The sequence below is a fragment of the Callithrix jacchus genome, chromosome 13, assembly GCF_049354715.1.
Source record: "Callithrix jacchus isolate 240 chromosome 13, calJac240_pri, whole genome shotgun sequence".
In the NCBI taxonomy this organism is placed as follows: domain Eukaryota; kingdom Metazoa; phylum Chordata; class Mammalia; order Primates; family Cebidae; genus Callithrix; species Callithrix jacchus.
Genome location: NC_133514.1, coordinates 21,584,608 through 21,594,857, shown reverse-complemented (window position 1 = coordinate 21,594,857; position 10,250 = coordinate 21,584,608). Strand labels below are relative to the sequence as shown.

At 39.6% G+C, this 10,250-nt stretch overlaps 1 non-coding gene across 1 annotated transcript; it reads left to right on the top strand.

Annotated features, from left to right (window-relative positions):
* Positions 1-2,873: 2,873 nt before the first annotated feature.
* LOC118146980 (U6 spliceosomal RNA) lies at positions 2,874-2,980 on the top strand. Its single transcript, XR_004733163.1, has one exon. It is a non-coding gene; the product is annotated as a U6 spliceosomal RNA (small nuclear RNA).
* The last annotated feature ends 7,270 nt before the right edge of the window (positions 2,981-10,250 follow it).

Sequence of the window (10,250 nt, the reverse complement as noted above, 5' to 3'; positions counted from 1 at the left end):
CCTAAAACCACAGAAACCCTAGAAGAAAACCTAGGCAATACCATTCAGGACATAGGCATCAAAAACAAGGGCAACAAGAGCCAAACTTGACAAATGAGATCTAATTAAACGAAAGGCTTTCTGCACAGCAAAATAAACTGTCATCAGAGAGAATGGGCAACCTACAGAATGGAGAAAAGTTTTTCCAGTCTATCTGTCTGACAAAGGGCTAATATCCAGAATCTACAAAAAAACTTAAATTTACAAGAAAAAAAAACATCAAAAAGTGGGCAAAGGATATGAACAGACACTTCTCAAAAGAAGACATTTATGCAGCCAACAAACATATGAGAAAAAGTTAATCATCACTGCTCATTAGAGAAATGCAAATCAAACCATCTCACCATCTCAAATCTCAAACAAATGCAAAATCACCATCTTATGCCAGTTAGAATGGTGATCATTAAAACGTCAGGAAACAGGCCAGGCATGGTGGCTCATGCCTGTAATCCCAGTACTTTGGGAGGCTGAAGGGGGCAAATCATGAGGTCAAGAGATTGAGACCATCCTGGCCAACATGGTGAAACTCCATCTCTACTAAAAATACAATAATTAGCCGGGCATGGTGGTGCATGCCTGTAGTCCCAGCTACTCAGGAGGCTAAGCCAGGAGAATCACTTGAGCCCAGGAGGCAGAGGTTGCAGTGAGCCAACATCATGCCACTGCACTCTAGCCTGGCGACAGAGTGAGACAGTCAGGAAACAACAGATGCTGGAGAGGATGTAGAGAAATAGGAAGGCTTTCACAATGCTGGTAGAAGTATAAATTAGTTTAACCACTGTGGAAGACAGTTGTGGCAATTCCTTAAGGATCTAGAACCAGAAATACCATTTGACCCAACAATCCCATTACTGGATATATACCCAAAAGATTATAAATCATTCTACTATAAAGACACATGTACACATATGTTTATTGCAGCACTGTTCATAATAGCAAGGACTTGGAACCAACCCAGATGTCAATCAATGATAGAATGGGTAAATAAAATATGGCATATATATATGTATATATATACACCATGGAATACTATGCAGCCATAAAAAATGAGTTTATGTGCTTTGCAGGGACATAGATGAATCTGGAAACCATCATTCTCAGCAAATTAACAGAAGAACAAAAAGCCAAACACCATATGTTCTCACTCATAAGTGGGAGTTTAACAATGAGAACACATGAACACAGGGAGGAAAACATCACACACCAGGGCCTTTCAAGGGATGGGGGTAAGGGGAGGGATAGCATTAGGAGACATACCTAATGTAGACGATGGGTTGATAGGTGCAACAAACCACCATGGCACATGTATACTTAAGTAACAAACATGCACATTCTGTACATGTATCCCAGAACTTAAAGTATAATTTAAATTTTTTTAAAGAATAATGCCATTTTATAATAAAGAAGAACATTAAAATAGACAAAAATTAATTTCTTCTTTTCCAATCAATTAGATCTAAAGACAAGAAGTTCTCTCTCATAAGATGATTGAGGTGGTTAGTTTTAGGAGATAGACAAGCACCCAACAGGAATTGGTGAGAATAAGAAATAAAAGATCATACTTGGGAACAGAGTGTAGTCTTCCTCTCACAGAAAAACCTCCCTGCTGTATTGTCCTGGTTGAGATCATTGCAGGAACTTAGGTTCAGATTATTTATATTCATTAGGTCTTTTCCAAGGCAAAGCAAACAAGGGAGGAGGAGCAAATCTGGGACCTGTTCAGCCACAGACTCGATGCCTATGATATTCTGGTCTAGGGTTCAGTCCAGGGAGCACCACCTCTTACCTCGATCAAGACCACTGGGCATTACAAGTCGAGCTGTCAACAAAATGAAGGGACAAAGGTCAGTGGCCATCAACTGGCTGCTAAGTCCTTCCAAAGCCTCCATATCCACAGATACCATCTGAACAGATGCCTTCAGAGCATCTTAAAGAAAATATAAATAAGAATCTAAGGCATCAAACAGGCTTATCTCCTGATGGACTCTTCTAGGGTGATGTAAAGGTAGCAGAGTGCAAGAAACAGCTCTCCTATAAGACTCCACGCTCTAGGAAAATTGCAAGCAGAGAAATCAATCCATTTAAGGACCAGCTCCCTGGAGGTGGTTGACTGAACACATATAAACATATATCTCCACTTTTTCTCTAAGTTCCCATACTGAGAATTGGCCTCTGGGCTCTGGGTTCCAAAGTCATTTCCTGGTGTACTTCTCGGGACTGTGATTTTTCAAGGGTAAAATTCTGAGAATTAGAAAAAGCTCTTGCATGTTTCCATAGTAGAAACTGAGCCAGAGCAATTCTGAGTGGAATTCACTTTCCACTCAGACGTCAGCACAGTTTCAGATACGTCATTACTTTGAGTAACTACAACATGTAACTTGTTTCTTGTCATTATTTTTACTTATTAGCTTGAGAGGTTTTCTTTTTGGGAAGCAAGATAACATTTCAAAATGATACTATGTCATACCTCAAAAAGAAGAAACATCATTAAGAAGTTACAAATAATCTCTAAACTCCAACATTTATGTAGCACTCTTTAATTCACAAGTTCCTCTTAAAAATGACCCCATGCTGGGAGGCCGAGGCAGGTGGATCACGAGGTCATGAGATCGAAACCATCCTGGTCAAAATGGTGAAACCCCATCTCTACTAAAGATACAAAAAATTAGCTGGGCATGGTGGCACGTGCCTGTAATCCCAGCTACTTGGGAGGCTGAGGCAGGAGAATTGCCTGAACCCAGGAGGCGGAGGTTACGGTGAGCCGAGATGGCGCCATTGCACTCCAGCCTGGGTAACAAGAGCGAAACTCTGTCTCGAAAAAAAAAAAAAAATGAGTGCTCGCTTCGGCAGCATATATACTAAAATTGGAACGATACAGAGAAGATTAGCATGGCCCCTGCACAAGGATGACATGCAAATTCGTGAAGCGTTCCATATTAAAAAAAAAAAAAATGACCCCATTTGATTTCAAAATACCCCTGTAAGGTGGACAGGGAAAATATCATAACATCATTTTTACAAATAAAGAAACTGAGAAGCTCAGAGTGGTGGGGTCAGTTGCTGACCCTCAGCTGACATTATTAGTAGAAAAGGGATTTAAGTATTATTAATAGAAAAAGGACTTAAATCTTCCCCTCTCAGCAGCATTGGATAGTAATTGTTCATGTATCATATTTCCCTTAACAAAATATTAATAATTTGATAATAATAACACAACACCCTTGATTCTTGACCTCTGGTGACTTTGCTTTCAGTTCTAATAAACCACAAATAATTTCAGAATACATAAACATAAGGACAAATTGTAGCTTTTTTCTTTAATACTCATTTGAATATTACACAGAAAAAAAATCAGGAAATATTTAGTGATGGGGATATCAACTGCTTAAGAAAATAACCTGAAAATGTACATTGTACTTAAATAGCACTGAATAGTCACATATATCAAACTGTATAAACTTTTGTTTGATATATTTATATGCATCAAAATATGTAGATAACATGAATCAGTGACTGAATTTTTCCCTTTTCACGTAGCTATTTCATCATTTTATGTAGAAAAATCAAAGACCAATGGGGGAACATATCTGGTACTCTGAATCCTCCTTTCTTTCACTGGGGATGTGACACTAATGGAAAAAGCTCTGGTGGGACCAGAATCAGAGACCACAGAAGGAGACCAGGACCTGCACTTGTGCCAGCCTACCTCTGTGTTGGGTTTGTTCAGGCAGGCTCACTTCTCTCTCTGCCCTTCAAACCTGATAATGATTGGCTTGACTTGAGTAATCTGCTCAGCTCCGAAAAGCTAACCTGACTAAGGGATGGGATATACTAATTGGCTAGACATGGATACCATGTCCACTCCTAGATCCAGAAGTAGGGATTAATTCTACTCCCAAACATGGATCTATATTGGAGTGGTATAAAAATGTAGAGTGCTTTGACCAAAAGTGGGGAGTCCAAATGGTCAAAAGTAAACAGATAGATAAATAGATGTAATACAGGGGTTGATCTGTAAAACAACAACAATAATAATTTGGTCTGATTATATATCCTGGGAAGCACAGCCCTAACTGCTACTGCTTCCAGGTGTGGGTCCTACTTAGCACTATTACTAGCTATCAGGAATTCCCATTAAGACAGAGAACAGGCCTTTTTACACAGACACTTCACACTGAACTTCTACTAAGTTTATATGTAAAAAACTTGACTGAAACAAACAAAAAGAATCCTGTGAATTTGCCCATATTGTGCTAATATGTTATTTTTTTTTTATAATATCACAAAGAGGAAACTTTTATTTCAACTTTATATGTAAAGACAAATTTCTATTTCTAAAAAATTTTACTTTAAGTCCTGCGATACATGTGCAGAATTCACAGGTTAGTTACATAGGTATACATATGCCAAGGTGATTTCCTGTACCTATCAACCCATCATCTAGGTTTTAAACTCCAGATGTATTAGGCATTTTTCCTAATGCTATCCCTCCCCTTCCCCATACCCTGACAGGCCCATGTGTGATGTTCCCCTCCCTGTGTCCATATGTTCTCATTGTTTGAGTCCCAATTACGAGCAAGAACATGTGGTGTCTTGTTTTCTGCTCCTGTGTTAGTTTGCTTAGAATGATGGTTTCCAGCTTCATCCATGTCCTGGTAAAGGACATAAACTCATTTTTCTTTATGGTTGCATCTATATTTATTCTTTCACTGCTTCTTCTCCATGGCCCTTTTGGACAACACTAAAGATCCAGGTGGAAACCAAAATAAAATTCTAAGTCCCCTTCCCCCTGCCCAACCATCTGAATGGGCTCCCTCCTCAGCTAGGGCACCCCAAAGTTAACCTGAAAGACTTGTTCAGGCCATGATGGGAGGGGCAGGTATGTGTCAGACATGCCTCATTATGCTCTCCTCCCTTTTGGAATCCAGGAAAAGCCAACCAGCATTTAACATCAACACAGACACCAAGTCTGTTAAGAAATATTTATAATCTGTTCTCTCTGAAGCCTGCTATCTGGAGGTTTCATCTACAAGCTAAAATTTTGATCTCCACAGCCTCTTAATATAACCTAGACATTCCCTTCTAATGATAATAACTTTTTCAACCAATTGCCAATTGGAAGTTTTTAATCTACCTGGAACCTGGAACCACCTCTCACCTTCGAGTTGTCCTGCCTTTCTGGACTGAACCAATGTATATCTTAAATGTATTTGATTGATGTCTCATATCTTCCTAAAATGTATAAAACCAAGCTGCGCCCTGACCACCTTGGGCACATGTTCTCAGGGTCTCCTGAGAGCTGTGCCACGGGCCATGGTTACTCATATTTGGCTCACAATAAATCTCTTCAAATATTTTACAGAATTTCACCTCTTTTCATTGACACAGAAGAGTCCACCGCCTTCCTTAAATAGCTAATTCCAACCTTCTTCACTCCTCTCCCTCCTGCTTCTGTAGAATGCTACTGTCAATGTCCTTAGAAAGATTGTCTGCTTCAGCAGAATCTATACCTGAACTGGGGAAAACCTGCTTGTCTTGGTTATCATCCAACATAAAAGCAGCCCTCTTAGGCATTCAGAATATTCAGTGAAAAAATACTGTTCTGAATACATCTATGTTGGGGCTAAAGGCTTTTTCAACTCATATAAAAATATAGAGGGCCTCCCTCATGAGGCAATACATAGATTTAACAACTTAACAAAAACAATTCTCTTTAAATAATCTCTGCCTTACTCAAAGAAATAGGCTAGAAAGGTGACTCAAGTCTCAAACGGTTTGTGCTATTTTTGCTAATAGTTGAGAGTTAGGAAGTGAAAAATGTAGAAAATGAAATTTTCTTGGCTCCTACTTTACTAAGTAAAACTCCTAACCCTTGTAGCTATGGAGACAGATTTATAAATTAATTTCCTAATGACTTATCCTGGGTTTCCTAGAAAACAATAACAAAGCTTGAATCAAAAGCATATGTGCTGTTACTTTTATGGGGGTTGGGGGAGAGATGCAATCCCGGGGAAATAAGAATAGGGGGGAAAGAGGAAGTGAGGCAGGGAAGGAGGAAACATAAAAATGAAGAAGTGCATCATAGAAACGGAGGAGCTGGTTTCTCGATCTTGCAGGATGTCTCCTGAGAATGATAAAACTCCCCTACCCAGGAACAGTCCATCCATGGTGGGAGGAGAAGTGGGCAATTCCTTATGTTGCAGAAAGTAATGACTTTCCCTCCCCTGTTCCCCCAATAGACCCCAGTGTGTAGTGTTCCCTTCCCTGTGTCCACGTGTTCTCATTGTTCATCACCCATCTATGAGTGAGACCTAAAATGCAATAAAAAATTAAAAAAGAAGTTTACATACCCTCTTAGGGTTACAGAAAGAATGGGGTCTTGAATTAAGGCCAGTTTATGGCAAGGGAGAAGAGGAGGCAAAGGTGGTCTTGCTATGTACATCTTACTCAGATGCAGAAGCCATATTTGTAATTTAAAAAAAAAATGGGTTCTCTCTCTGTCACCCAGGCTGGAGGGCAGTGGCAAGATCATGACTTACTGAAGCCTTGACCTCCCTGGGCTTAAGAGATACTTCTGCTCTGGCCTCCCAAGTAGCTGGGACCATAGGCATGTGCCATGATTCCCAGCTAATTTTTTTTTTTATTTTACAGAGTTGGAGTTTCAACATGTTGCACAGGCTGGTCATCTTGAACTCCTGAAGGGATCCACCTGCCTCGGCCTCCCAAAGCACTGGGATTACAGGCGAGAGAGCCACCAGGCCTAGCCTCATATTTGTAATTTAATTATTTTTGCAATTTAATAAACTCCATAAGCATGAGTATGTAAGGGCCAAAGGAAAATGCTCCCTTTGCCCTCCAAAGGTTCTGCTGAAAAATCAACTGACGAAAGGCAGAGTAATTGGAGAAAAGACATACAAATTCATTACTGTGCACACGGGAGAGAATCACAGCGATTTACCACCTCCCTCCTGCCACAACAATGGGGTTTAGCAGTTTACGTACCCTCTCCCCATGCTATCCCTCCCCACCTCCCCGCCCCCACTGTCCCTCCCCTATTCCCCCAATAGACCCCAGTGTGTAGTGCTCCCTTCCCTGTGTCCATGTGTTCTCATTGTTCATCACCCATCTATGAGTGAGACCTAAAATGCAATAAAAAATAAAAAAATTTAAAAAGAAGTTTACGTACCCTCTTAGGGTTACAGAAAGAATGGGGTCTTGAATTAAGGCCAGTTTATGGCAAGGGAGAAGAGGAGGCAAAGGTGGTCTTGCTATGTACATGAACCCTCATAGGTAGCAGCCCTCAGAAAGAAAATATGGCAAATGTTTCTTTCACATGTTTAAAGGTGTCACATTCTCACCTTTCCTAGACCCAGTCAAGGGACAGCCTGGCTGCCTCAGTGCAGATTCTCTACAGATGCGCTTGGTAATCATTGGCTTGATTTGGGTAATGTGCCCAGCCCTGAAAAACTAGCCCTCCCCAACAAAAATAGCTTTGCAGGGTTACATGTGTTTGCTGGCTCTCTGAACAGCCATTACAAAATATGTCAAAAATATTTTGAAGAAAAACATTTTTATTTTCTTCAAAAACAAGGACAATCACTATCTTGCCTAAAGATACATTCCTAGCACTTAGCAGTTTCTGGATCCTCCCAGACCTCTTAGTTACAGTCATGAGACAATACCAAGGGCCAGCCAGACATCCAGCAGAATATGTGTGGCTGATACTCAAGACCGTGCATGCTTAATGGGAGAAGCAACATCGTCAAGGGTACAGTAATTGTTTTATAGCACGTGAAAAGAACCTCTCATATTGTAATAGTTTGTAGCCCTCTAAAAGGCCAACATAACTAAACAGAAATATAGTATGGGTGGATGCCAGGGGTTCTCACCTATAATCCCAGCACTTTGGGAGGCTGAGGCAGGAGGATCGTTTGAGTCCAGGAGTTTGAGAGCAGCCTGGGCAACAATAGGGAGACCTCATCCCTACAGAAAAAAATTTAAAAATTAGCCAGGTGTGTTGGCCTATGCCTATTGTCCCAGCTACTTGGAAGGCTGCATTGGGAGGAAGGCTTGAGCCTGGGAGGTCGAGGCTGCAGTGAGCCGTGATTGTGTCACTACACCCCAGTCTGGGCAACAAAGTGAGACTATGTCTGAAAAATAAAGTCAAAAAAGAAATATAGTATGTTTGTGGCATTAAAATTTCATGAGTTGGGCACTGTTAGAAAAAAAAGATCTATTAAGATCCTCAAAAGGATAATACGTTTTTAAAAGATCGAGAAATTCTGCTGTGAGCCACATTCCTAAACTTTTGGGTGACTTTGAGAATACCATGTACTAACTGGAATTTCAGTGTATTTGTCTGTTTGTGGGAAGGGGTGGAAGAAATAGAGATGGCATGAGGAGAGTAACTGCCCAGTTAACCCATTGCTAGCCAGGAACAAAGAATAGAGTCAAGGCCAGAACTGCACATTACATTCATCTTTGTGTGACCCACACATTGTAAACAAATGCATAATGAATGAAAAAAAACAAGGAAGTGATTCGTGAAGAAACACAAATTCATTTCTTTAGCAGGGTTTGTCAGAATTGACACTGCTTCAAACATCCAAAATTATTATGGGAAAGTTAATATGAAATGCTGACTAGTCATTTCCCCTAGGAATCTCATAATTTTTCATTAACCCCTCTATCATTTAAAAATAATATAAAATTAATCAGGGTAATTTGATCATTTATCTATTACATATCGCATTCTTCTATTTATTTACAAGTAAATTCACAAAACTCAGGTATACTAATGATGAAAACTATAAAACAATTGCTTACAATTTTAGTTATGTAAATATTATTTCCTCCATGTAGGAGTTAAATGTTCTTTCCCTTCTCTCTCTTTAGTTTTGAGATTGAAACTGAGGCGTTGTGTAATTCCTGAGATTGAGTTTCTTGGAAGTGTAACGCAAATCACAATCAAGCGCAATGGGCAAATTCTTGTTAGAAACCCAGCTTATGGTGATCAGAAGCCAAGATACACTACAGGGATTAAAATGTGAGATGGCACATATGTCATTTAAAACCTGATCAAATATTCAGCAATGAGGTATGTGTGTAGTCTGTAGAATTATAAATCAGAATGTTGTTCTCTGAAAGGATGTAATCTTATTTGGGCCACATGATTAATAAAGAGAAAGAAAACATTATAAAAAAAAGCATGTAGCTAACCCTGGTAATCATGTAGAATAGTTTGTATGCTGGAAGAGTTCTGAAAAGACCTCTGAGGGCTGGAAGCACTAAGGATAATTTTATAAAGAAGATAAGAGATTATCTACATAGTTCTGAATAGTCTAGAAGAAACTGTGAATTAATGTTGGATATTTTGAAGGTAGTAAGCAGAAACTGTCACAGTAGAGGTTTAGTCAGTGCCTTGAGGGTCTCTGGGACCCACAAAAAGTGAGAATAGCTACCACTTAATGAGTACTTAGCCCTGGGACATAAAGTCCTTCAGAACACCAAACAATGAGACAATTCAAAATATTGGTTCCAGTCTTGAGAAAATAAATGACTCTATTCACTGTGTTAAAAAAAAAAAAATTGTTTCTAGTTCCTTGTTTTCTAAAGAAAAAAAAAAGTAGTAGGCCCTAATCCAGTTGTAAGCCAACAATTCTTGAAAATCATTTTTAATGTTAGAACAGTTCATGACTTTTTAGCATGTATTAGGAAGGAATTCTAAGAATAGAATGGTGTTCGTATTAACAAATTTCCCTCCAATTTTATCTATTTATTTACATGCAATAGTATTCCATATGCTTACACCTATGAAAGTAGAATAATATTGATGCTGAATCATTCTAGAAATAACTAATGTTTAACCAACACGTAAGTAAATTAAACTTTTAAAATCCCATCCAGCTAGGTGCAGTGGCTCACACCTGTAATCCCAGCACTTTGGGAGGCTGAGACGGGTGGATAACTTGAGGTCAGGATTTCAAGACCATCCTGGCGAACATGGTAAAACCCTATCTCTACTAAAAATACAAAAACTAGCTGGGCATGGTGGCTTCCAGCTACTGGGGAGGCTGAGGCAGGAGAATCACTTGAACCCAGGAGGCAGAGCTTGAAGTGAGCTGAGATCATTGCCAGGGCACTCCAGCCTGGGCTACAGAGTGAGATTCTGTCAAAAAAAAAAGCCCATCCATCGCATTAGAAGTTGATCT